Raw genomic sequence first — 12,123 nt, forward strand, 5'->3', positions numbered from 1 at the left:
TTAAAAATATTTGTCAATTCAAATAATTATTGGTTATACATTTTTTAAAAAGCAAAAATGAAGATCCCAGGCATTCATTACATACTAGTACAGTATTCCTTCAAAACAAAAAACATTGTCCCTCTTAGATGTTGTTATTAAAGACCACGGCATGAAATATAGGGACTTTTGGCATCAATCTTGTAGTAACATATGTATTAGAGCACTTGGCGCAGTTAAACAGGTAATGAAACTGGCGACTTTTTCTACCCATAAGAAAAAGAATAGATAGTACTGTCACTTGTGTATAAAGTGTTGGACAGTAAGTAATACAGATTTAAATTAGAAATGACAGATGCACTGACTTGAAACATAATGGTTGCTGAAGTGAATTTTTATTTCTTTTAGCTCTATAGTTAACTATTAAATTGCTCAAGTTTTATTTTCAAGGTGTGACTATTGTGACAACCATTGGTCAATGTTCTATGCTGTAATCACTTTTTCTGGTCAGTTCTGTCATGGAAGTGATGGTTGTCATATGGAAAAAACTTATACTAATGATAATCTCAACTTGGATTTTATCAAATCAATATTACTTGATTACACGTTTGAACTTGTTGATCTTCCAAGCATAGAAAGTATTCCATATGACAATATGAGAGTATTCATTGTGACTATTTTTTAGAAAGCACTGACAATGTTCAATTCATTTTCAAACATTACAAGTAACCTCTTTTCTTCTCCTGTAGATCCACGATTCATCGAGTGTGTCAGGGAAGAAAAAAGAATCACTATGGTTACACAAAACTGATGACAAACTTTGGTATAAAAAACAGTATATCAGTTGGATGTTTCGCAATAGACAGTTGTTGAGAACCATATATATACAAAAAGACTTTCATATCATTGCTGATTATTTACTCTTTTTAGAAAGTGTCTGTGTTATTTCAATACAGGCAAAATATAAGAAAATCATATTCTAACAAAATATTTGCCCAATATTCAATCTCCTCCCCAACTTCTGCTTTTGCTCCGCACACACTGCCACCCCCAAATAAATAAATAAATAAAAGTAAGGAAGCAAACACATTAGTCTATTTATTTTCTAAATTATGCAAAACATAAACAGAATTATAGGTAGAGGAAAGTTGATGACTATGCAGTTCTATTAATGAAGCACCAACTATAGCACCTCCAAAGAGATAGCATGGGCCTCAGCAGGTAGCTCTAATTGTAGGCATATGTAGCATTAGAAAAGTAGGCTACAGAAAAAGAAAAAGTTACCGTATGGCCTGTCACAAGTGAACTAATATTATCTACATAAAGTGTGGCTGGATACACAGTGAAAATACTAAAGTAAAATTTCTATACAAACCAGGAGAAAGTAAAAAAAGTACATATTCTTCTGTTTCATAAGTTAAATCAAAGTTTGTCCACTTAAAGCTAAGTCCTAAGATGTCAACTGCATTAGGTAGGTCTAGTCTCAGGCTGGAACTTAATTTCCTGTGATATATCACTGTGGTTTTTGAATTCACATCTGTAGTAGTAACCTAACTTGCATTTGTTCCAAAATGAATTTCATGCTCAACTTGTTTTTCTTAATTAAACTTCCTTTAGCAGTCCCTAATATGTGTATTATTAAAACTCATTAGTCCCACTCACAATTGCCTGTCATTTTTTTGACTACACATTCATATATTGAAGTGCTGTGTTGCTATATATAGGAAGAAAATTAAATAATAAATATGAAGACTTGAACGTTTTATGAGTGTCAGGATGAGAGAGTGCCGGCAAGGCCCATAAGGTTTCACACAAAAGAGGCATTACTGCTAAAGCTAACATGCTGACACATCTCTGATCTATAAAGTCTGCAGTAATGGCAGCAGTAAAGCGTTTTGCCATTGACTAGAATTTCTCTTACATGTAACAGAAATAGGCACAGAAGAGATTATACTGACTGTTATAAAAAGAATTCATATAAAAATGCCCCAAAAGTTTAATGTCTAATAATTTCAAATGCCTGGAATGATTCACTAGTTTTCCCTGACTTCACTTAAGCTTTGAGTTGACAGTCATTCTCTATCACACAGGTTAGCTACCAAATGGCTGTGGGGTTTTTTGTTGGTTTGATTTTACTTTGTTTGGGGGATGACTCCTGAAGGCAGAGATTATTCAGATCATTTTTATACCAACATAGTAATGTTTGAGATTATCAACATTATTTCATTAATAATAGAACAAAAGTGACCAAGCAAATGTGTTACTATTAAGGAATCATTTTTCTTAGAAACAGTTGGGAATGTTGCTATCCCACAGGATTATGTGGTTAGCTACCTCATGATGTTTTAAATTATCTCTTAAAAAGCAATAAAAACCTTAGATTCATCATGAGTGTTCACAAATTCGATATTTTTCAATGGTTGGCAAATTTAATACGTCAAAAACTTGAATTTTAAATTAATTGAAAGTTGATTTTGGTTCTTTTTTATTTCTCAATAAAGCAAAAGAGTTGGAAGATTTGCACTTGGAAGTGTCATGTGTTAAATTTCAACAAGTCATTTAAAAATAATTGCCCTTATCACTTTGTTTCTAATTAAGAGTGTGTTGCTAACTTCTTTGTAATGTAAAATAATATTTAATGTAGTTAATCATCTCAAAATCATAGAAAGAATCTATAGCAAATGTGTTAGCTTTTCCTGAATGGTAGGCCAGTTACAACACATAAAAGGTTTCTGAGGGAGAGGTGCGGCTGTCAAGCAAAACTCCAGTGAAAGAAACATCAGTTTTTCCATAGTGATAAACTTAGGGGAATCCAGTGTTATTTATTTCTTGTCACTTATATCAGAGACTGTGCTTGCAAATTTCCAGGGCTAATTGAGAGCTTCCATCTCTTCACCCCAAACTATCACATTTTGTGTTACTCTGATAAAATATTCACAACTCATCAAGTCTACCATGTTCTTTTTAATAATTATGACCAAAACTATGTATCAGGTAAGATAGAGCTAAATGTAAATAATTTTCTCAGTGAACTCCTCAGGTTTTTCAATAGTTCTTAGAACAATCTACTCTATTAGGGAGAGTATTTATCTAACTGGGTACCTCGCTCTTTGTTTACTGGCCACGACTTTAAAAAAATTTTGGTGTGTAGTTTTGTATATACTTATTTCCATTGTTATTGGCTTTCCAAAGTGGATTTACTACCTACAATGTTTACCAAAGTTTTGTGTATGTACTGCTTGTAGAAACAAAGGATACAGCCCCTCCAAGTAGATTATAACAAAGAGTAGTTCACTTTCTCCCTTTTCATTTTAACTGACAAAAGAGAATATAACAAGGGAGTAGAAAGGATTGTTTATTCTGACAGAAACATATTTTCCAGGCACTACAAAGGCACATTAAGTTAAGTCTTCCATTTTAACACTATGGCACAAGCAATGACTACTGATTTAATGGTTTTGGAATATGCAAATCAACTTTTAAAAGGATCTTCTTTTTCATGTTTCAAAGTATCCATCTATTTTTATATCAACAGCCATATTCTCTATTAGCTTAAAAAGAGAAATTCCAACCCACTTACCACTCACCGTCATTACTTATTTGCTATTACCACTTAAAGTTATTTGCTAGCTGTCTTTTAAAAATCTGTTTAAACTTTGAAAAATATTTTAAAAACTATTAGACAGTGTGACTAGGATCAGTGGCTAGACTGTGCCAATACACAGAACGTCCATTCTTCTGCTTTCAGCCTGCACAAGAACCACGTGACTTAAAGCAGAGTAAAAAGAGACTAACCTAGCTTCTCCGGTATCTCCATAAAACTAACAACTGGGTTTGTAGAAACTATTTATTATTATTTCTATAATCTCTAAATAATCTTACACGATGCCTACTGAAATAGGAAATATCTACCTTTTCTACTTCAGAATTCCTGGGAGACAAAAGTTTTATATTTTGCTATTTCATCTTTAAAAAACAAATCTCACATGCATGCTTCAAAATTAGATTTCAGATGCACACATACACACATAAATCCAGGGAGAAAGTTTGGTGAGACTAATCTTTTAATAGCCAGAATGTCGCATGTAACTGGAATTCCTGAAAAAAGTACTAGAGAATGAGTGTGCTTCAGATGACATTGAAGAGTTGCCTTTTGATGAGTTCACACATAACAGACTCCAGTGGTAAAACCACAAAGGTATCTGCATACACTTCATAATCTGTAAACCAGAAATCCCTGAAAAAAGGTAACACTTTTCTTCTAAAGATTAAATCATACAAAATGTATGTTTTATTTTTTATCTATCTCCACTTTATTACAAGGCATTTGAATGTCTAAAAGTTTAAAATTAAACGAATTGGCGTTAAATTAAAAAAGAAAGCCAACTAAAATTGTGATGTTGAAGTCTCAGATTCGTTAGCCTACTGAACACATTTATATACATCCCTCAAATAAATCAGTTCTTTGTATGCAATTGTTCTGAAGCTACGTGGACTCCAAAATGAGTTCAGAATAATATGCTTTTCTGGGTTCCAAAGCAACTTTTAGTTGCCTGAGTCAGTTCATATTCACTCATTTGAGTGATTAATTATAGCTGCTTAAATTGATTTCCTTCTGCAAATAAAGATGAGTTTTTCTTGGGAGCTACAAAAGTCTTTTTAAAAAGAAAAAAATCCCTGAATTAAGCTGCAAGAAAATGTCTGGGAACGCGCGCGCACCGCTCAGTTGGAAAGAAAAGCCAGTAAGTGGCGAGGCAGGCAGGTCAGGGATGCATCAGAAATGCAGCTCTCTGCCTGGCGCACTCGCTAGCCTGGGCCCTCGGCAAAAAGCCTGCAACGTTTTCCTGGGCTGCTCCAACTCGAAGAAAGTTACCTCGGACTTGTATTGTGGAAAGTCCTGCAAGCGAATTACAAGATAACATGTGTGGCCAGTCACCCACTTCTACTGTCTCTATACGGTGCAGTGACCCCGTAACCCTTTAGTGTCCGGCTGAGAGAAGTGGGAAGCAGGAAGCGGTAGGAAGAGAGGGGTGGGGGAGGAGACAACATGAAAACAGCCAATTCCCGCTCCAAAATATTCCCCTAGAAGCCACGACAGCCGCCGAAACGGCGGCCGAAGCACCAGCGATTTCTACTTGGGCTTTTCCGCTCTACATGCAGGTTGTCCAAGGCACCGCCGCCTCCTCTCCTTAAAGTAGTGCTAGGAGAAAGCACTGGATCTGGGAAGCATCTCCCAACTGAGAGATTTTCAATGCAAAGTTGAGAGCTTGGAGAGCTGCTTGGCTCCTCCACCGACACCACAAAAATAAGATTTTTAGCTCGATCTAGGTAGCTCCCTAGCGATCCTCCCGGGGATGCGCGAGGTGGCTTTACATTCCCCTTTCCCTCTCCGTTTCACAGGCACCGCGTCCGTCCGCATCACCTTCCGCGCAGTAGCACAAAACCCTGTCAGCCCCCTCCCAATAAAAGAGCCACAAACTTACCCTCAGCAAGATAAATCCACAGAGGGAGACCCCTCATCTTTCCCCGGTCCCTTTGCAGTGATTCAAGGAGACCGTTTCTGCAACACTTCGCCGTCAAATTCAAATTCAAGCTGAAATGGTCAAAGTATTTACCAGTTTCTAGACGCTTTTTTGAAATCTCGAGCACCCAGTAATTCTTGTTTCAGGATTCACGACGCTTCCTTTTCTCTCTCTCTCTCTCTTTTTTTTTTTTTTTTTTTTTCCTTTAAGCATCCGCAACCCCAGTTTTGCCCCCCCTCCCTTCTTTTTTATTCACCCACGGACACTTCCAAAACGTGTCGATTGATCCTTTTTTCTCTCCAGATGCAACCACGATCCAGAATCCTGGGGACCCAAAGCCACCTCCATGTAAATCCGACCATCAGGAAAGAAATACAAATGATCAAACAACGTTACTTCTTTCGGCTGCAATCAGATAATCCTACTAATCCAATAGCTTTATCTCGATTGGAAATTGACCTCAAAAATGAATTCCCGGTGCTGATGTCCACAACAACAATTTCATAACCCTGTTCGGATGATTGAAAAAAACTCTGGTTTCTTTCTTTCTTTCTTTTTTAAAAAATCGTTTTTGGATTCTGGGTGCACTCCTTGCAAAAAAAAAAAAAAAAAAAAGACAGAAAAAGAAAAAAAAAAAAAAATGCTGAGGACCCTGGTTTTACCCTAATACAGGTTTCTACTCCAAATCGGTGCAGGATGAAAAATGGTGCAAAGATACCCCTAGTGGCTCCAGGCGATATTGCAGGGATCTCACTTTTTTTCCCATCCCCTCTCCTCACCTTTTTTTTTTTTCCTGCCCCTTCAGATAACTGGCTACTGTAGTAGTTAAAGAAGGTTGAACCGCAATTAACATGAATAGTATATGACTGCTTGAATACAGCATCTGATGTTTCTTTGTTTTATGTTTAAAGACTGAATCTTCTGTGCTTCTGTCTCCTCTGGATTTTTTTTTTTATACAACATTTTCCCCAATGGCAGTTAGTAGCTAAAATGCCAATTTGCGGCAACTCGGTGATTTCAAAGCAACTGTATTTGTTTCCTGAATAACTATCAATCTAGAAGAAGCCTCAATCTTCCTGATATGCTGCTTTTAGAAAAACATTTAAAATTTTATTTCCTTTGAAGGAATATGATTGTGTGTGTGTGTGTGTGTGTGTGTGTATGTGTGTATTCTTAGACAATTTCTTCTTATTTTGGACTTTTAGTGTTCATTCAGCAAAGCAAGTGATAGTTCCTGTACGCCTGTGGTCACAGAGCAAGGCCTAAGAGTCATTACATAGGCCTCAATGTTGCTTACCCGAATGCTTTGAAATTCAATGACCTCAAGATTAACCCTAGCATTTCGGACAGGCTCCAGAGAGAGTCAATGCAAGGAATTTCAGGACTTTCAGGAATTTCAGGAATTTCAGTGTTTTCTCAAGCACTCTAATCACACTTTGAGGACTTGAAACACAAATTGGGCCTAATAAACTAGAGAAGTTGAATCTCTTTCATGGTGAGGGGTTCTTTAGCTGCAAGGAGTCCAAGATATTCTTTAAATGACTAAATAATTAAGCCTTTTTAGTGTACAAGGTGTTAAGGAGTCAAAAGACCTTTCTTCTACCACTGGTGTTGCTATTAATTGGCCATGTGACCTTGGGCCATCACTTTTTGGCCCACAGTTAATTTTTCTATTAACACTAAGGGGTAAACTGACATAAATCAACAAATATACATGTTCCTGGATGGGAGAATCAATATGGTAAATTAACCTATAGAACTAATGCAATTATTAATAAAATCTACTACAACTTTTCTGTGGAACCTGTAAAGTTAATTCTAAAATGTGTTTGCAAGGGCAAAGGGTAAGAAATTATCAATACAATCTGAAGAACAAGGTTCGGGAAGTTCCCATACGAACTATTAAGGCTCAACATAAAATAACAGTAACTGAGGCAGTGCATATTTGGTTCAGGGCTAGAAACTAGTCCAATGGAACAGAATAGAAAGTCCAGAAAAATATTCATGCATTTATGGAAACTTGATAAATAACTGGTGACATTAGAAAGCACTGAGGGAAGATGACATATTCAGACATTGAATTAGCCGTATGAAAAAATGATAATACAAGATTGTAACTTCACATGTATGTATGTTAAGGTGGGTTAAAGAACTAAAGATGCTGAGCAAAATTTTACAACATTTAGAGGGAAATCACTTTGTGATTTTGGATAGATGAGAACAGAAGGGTTTACTAAACAAGATAAAAAAAACCAAAGTCCATAAAGAAGTTATGTTAAATTTGATATATTAAAATAAAACAATTATATATATCCAATTTACACTCCTAAAAGATATTTGCAATGCATATAACCAAAGAAGGATTATAATCCAAAGTACATAAAGGGTCTTATAAAAGATAAAAAATATGATAGGAAAGAATGGGTTAAGGAAATGAATAGTTCATTGACAGAAAAAGATCATCAATGTCCAATAAGCATCTGAAAAAGGTCCTCAGTCTCCCTAGTTATTAGAGAAATGAAATTCAAAATAATGAAATTTTTGTTTCCCAGTCATGAAATTGGCAGAAATTCACAAGTCCAGCAAAACTTAATATTGATGAAAATGAAGAAATTATGGAGAGTATATGATAGTACAAGTTCAGAGAGCAGTTTATCAATAGTTGAACATTCTTATGTCCTATAATCCAGTTTTTCCACTCCTAGAACTATTCATTACAGAATTATTTGAAAGAGAAAAAAACAGTAGGAGGGAGAAATCATCTAAACACCTTTAGATAAATAACTGGACAATTTGAAAGAGAAAAAAACAGTAGGAGGGAGAAATCATCTAAACACCTTTAGATAAATAACTGGACAAAATATTTATAGAATATTCATATACTGCAATAGCAGAAACGGTAACAAGAAAAATGAATGTGACCTTAGCTCCTTGAGTTGATATAAATTAATCTCAAAAAATATAATGTGGAGCAACAACAACAACAACAAAGGATGTTGTGGAAAGATGTTTATAGAATTATGCTATTTGTATATAAAATTCAAAAACATGGAAAATAATTACATCTATTGTATTTGATCACATACACTTATAGAGCAAACTATATCAGCAGGCAGGATGATAAACACAGGTGTCTACAATATTACTATATAAATTGTTTATATGCTTTAAATATTTCATTAAAATTAAAGATTTAGATTACATGATTTCCGTGAATCTTTACCATATTATAAAATTTTCTCATTAAAAATGTCTATGTGAAAAAAATTATGAAATTTCAATATTTCATAATGTGCTTTTTATATGGAGATTTTTTTTAAAAAAACTGTACTGCTGAATATTTCTAAGAAGTGTAAATGGAATGGTGTTTATTTATTTCTATAACTGATAATAGAAATCCTAGCTAGGAAGCAAAAATTACCACCTAAATGGGAAAATGTGGTTGAAATTGAAAAAATATATATATATAATCCTCAGCTAGCTCTTTCTTGTATTTTCCTTTGATCTCACAAATAATAACGGGGCCTTTGAAATTGTGAAACAGTCAATCAACTGATTGATTATGTTCAGTCTGAGCAGTTAACTATAAACTACCAAAGCCAGTGCAGCCATAAGCTGAAATTACAACATGAAAGAAAATTCACCCAGAATATTAAAATATGTATGTGAATTCAAATAAGAAGACTTTGTTGATATGAAATATGAGGGCTGGAAATCTCATTTCACAATCACTAGGCATTATATTTCATAATCCTTCATAATCCATGCAAAAGAGATACCAAATGTTAGAAAAGATTTTTTTTTTTTTTTTTTTTTTGGTGAAATGGAGTCTCGCTCTGTCACCCAGGCTGGAGTGCAGTGGTGGGATCTTGGCTCATTGCAAGCTCCACCTCCCGGATTCATGCCAGTCTCCTGCCTCAGCCTCCTGAGAAGCTGGGACTACAGGCGTCCGCCACCACGCCAGGCTCATTTTTTGTATTTTTAGTAGAGACGGGGTTTCACCGTGTTAGCCAGGATGGTCTCGATCTCCTGACCTTATGATCCGCCTGCTTCGGCTTCCCAAGAAAAGACATTTTTTATAACTGAGTTGAGCAGTTAATACTATTCCATGCACCCTGGACTCAGGAAAAATGCTTGAGTTAATTGTCAAACAATCAACTTTCAACTATTCTGAATAGATTTCCTGGAAATAACCAAAACAGATTTGTGATGAGGAAATAGTGGTATGCCAATTTGGGGAGAAGAAGCAGATGTACCATTATATTTCTGAAATTTGGAGAGGCTGACATTCTTTCAGCAACCACTTGTTGAATACCTCCTGTATACTGGGCATAATCCAAAGTATATCATAGAAGAATTGATTTTAAAACAGCCAACCACCACAAACCCTTAGTTTCCCATTGATGATTGATTTGTTGATTGTAAATGGCTATTACTGTTATAAATTAATATTTCAGCATCCATACTGAACAAGTATTAGATATTAATATAGAACTGAAGGTTCGTTTTTCAGTGTATTTAAGTGTAAACTGGGTTGACAGAGTAAGGTAGTTAATGAAGAAAGAGGAGTAAAAGGAGGAGAAGTGAAAGGAGAAGGAGGGATAGAGGAAAGGTGTTTGAGGATAAAAATGTGAATCGAATTCATTTATCTCCCTGGTGATTTACTGACAGAGAGGATAGAAACATACTTAATATTTGTATCCCTCATGATACAAATTATTAGTAAATGACTGACTTAATAGATCAAACAATAAAACTAGTTGCTATATTCTCTTCTAATGAAGAGATTCTCTTCATTAGATGGGCCTGCTAATTTCTTCAGAAAACGAAATCAATACAAGAGGGAAGTAAGAATTAGTATGAACAATAATAATGGAAATAAAAGTCAAGATTGGCAAACCCGAGCACTCTAGGGCATTCCAATTTAACCATGTTATTAAAATTTCAGCTCTCATAAAAAACATGTTAGAATTACATATCTTATTTTGGTTTCTATACCAAATAGAAAATGATGGATTGATTAATACCAAATGGATCATGTGAGGAAATAGCATGGTTTTCGTAACAAGTAGATGAGCAAGTATTTCATTGTTGCTTTTAGTACAAAAGAGTTATTTTTGGAAAAGGGTTTTTTTGCCGGGCGCGGTGGCTCACGCCTGTAATCCCAGCACTTTGGGAGGCCGAGGCGGGCGGATCACAAGGTCAGGAGATCGAGACCACGGTGAAACCCCGTCTCTACTAAAAAATAGAAAAAAAAAAAAAAATTAGCCGGGCGCAGTGGTGGGCGCCTGTAGTCCCAGCTACTCGGGAGGCTGAGGTAGGAGAATGGCGTGAACCCGGGAGGCGGAGCTTGCAGTGAGCCGAGATTGCGCCACTGCACTCCAGCCTGGGCGACAGAGCGAGACTCCGTCTCAAAAAAAAAAAAAAAAAAAAAAAAAAAAAAAAAAAAAAAAAAGGAAAAGGGTTTTTTTTTTTTGATAAATGATATAAATGCACATCTTTTATGACCAGGTCAAATCAATTCAGTTCTGGCTTTTGATAAATGTTTTAGGATGTTGTGAAAGATTGCAGGTCAGTGTCTGAAAAAGAGGAAATAACCTAAATATTTCATGTACCCCATAAACATATATACCTACTACATACTGACAACAATTTTTTAAAGATAATTTTTAAAATTCTGAAGCTGGAAATAAAATAAAACAGAATTGTAAAGCAAGTCTGGAGGAAAAAAATCCTCTACTCTCTTCAGAACTCCCCTGATGGAACCTCATACTATATGCTCAAGACTTGAATCTAAATGAACGGCAATTGGGAATTATGAAAGAAAAAAAATAAAAAGTGTTGCAACATTGTAAGTTCTAACTACTGCAAAAGTGACTGTTTACAAAGACGTTCTTTCTACTGGGAAGAATCTACTCCCACAATCCTGCTTAATTAGAAGAGATGACTTAAAATGCTTGACTGGTACTGACTATATTTCAGATACGTATTGGGAGAACACATCTACCTGGATGCTGAATATACCAGATGTATCTTTATATTCCATGGATTACAGACTGATAATGGAAGCTAAGAAAGTGATGAGCAAGACTAGACATTTTGTTTGTATATTTATTTAATTATCTTGAGACCTGGTCTCACTGTATTGCCCTGACTGGAGTGCAGAGGCACGATCACGGTTCACTGCGGCCTCAAACTCCCTGGGCTCAGGTGATCCTCCCATGTCAGCCTCCTGAGTAGCTGAGAATACAGGTGCCATGCCATCAAACCAGGCTAATTTTTGTATTTTTTTTCTAGAGACAAGGTTTCGCTATGCTGCCCAGGCTAGCCTTGAACTCCTGAGCTCAAGTAATAAGCCCACATTGGCTGTGCTGGGATTACAGGCATAGCCACTGTGATTAGCCAAGACTAGATATTTTAGCATGAGACTGCCACTTTTGAAATGGGGCTTTTTCATCAATGTTGGTTAGAGATGCTAAAAGATATTTACAGACGGACTCTTAAAAGGGTTTAAATCAGAAATAAATTCAGATTTTTCAAAACAAACAAATAATTTTGACTTGTTAAAAACTTTCAAATAATGGTGCCATTGGATCATTTTTTTTATTATTATACTTAAAGT

The 12,123-nt window shown here is 35.6% G+C and overlaps 1 protein-coding gene across 11 annotated transcripts in view; it reads right to left on the reverse strand.

The window, feature by feature from the left end:
- The window catches only part of NLGN1 (neuroligin 1), an 896,630-nt gene that overhangs the window by 715,852 nt on the left and 168,655 nt on the right, over positions 1-12,123 (reverse strand). Inside the window, exon 1 of one of the 11 annotated variants that reach the window (XM_073023457.1) lies at positions 5,463-5,694. The exons of the other annotated variants lie outside the window; for them this stretch is intronic. The gene's annotated coding sequence lies outside the window, so the exon portion shown is untranslated. Of the gene's footprint in view, positions 1-5,462; positions 5,695-12,123 lie in introns of those variants that run through there. 11 annotated transcript variants of the gene reach the window in all.

Source organism: Chlorocebus sabaeus, chromosome 15, assembly GCF_047675955.1.
Source record: "Chlorocebus sabaeus isolate Y175 chromosome 15, mChlSab1.0.hap1, whole genome shotgun sequence".
Lineage (NCBI taxonomy): Eukaryota > Metazoa > Chordata > Mammalia > Primates > Cercopithecidae > Chlorocebus > Chlorocebus sabaeus.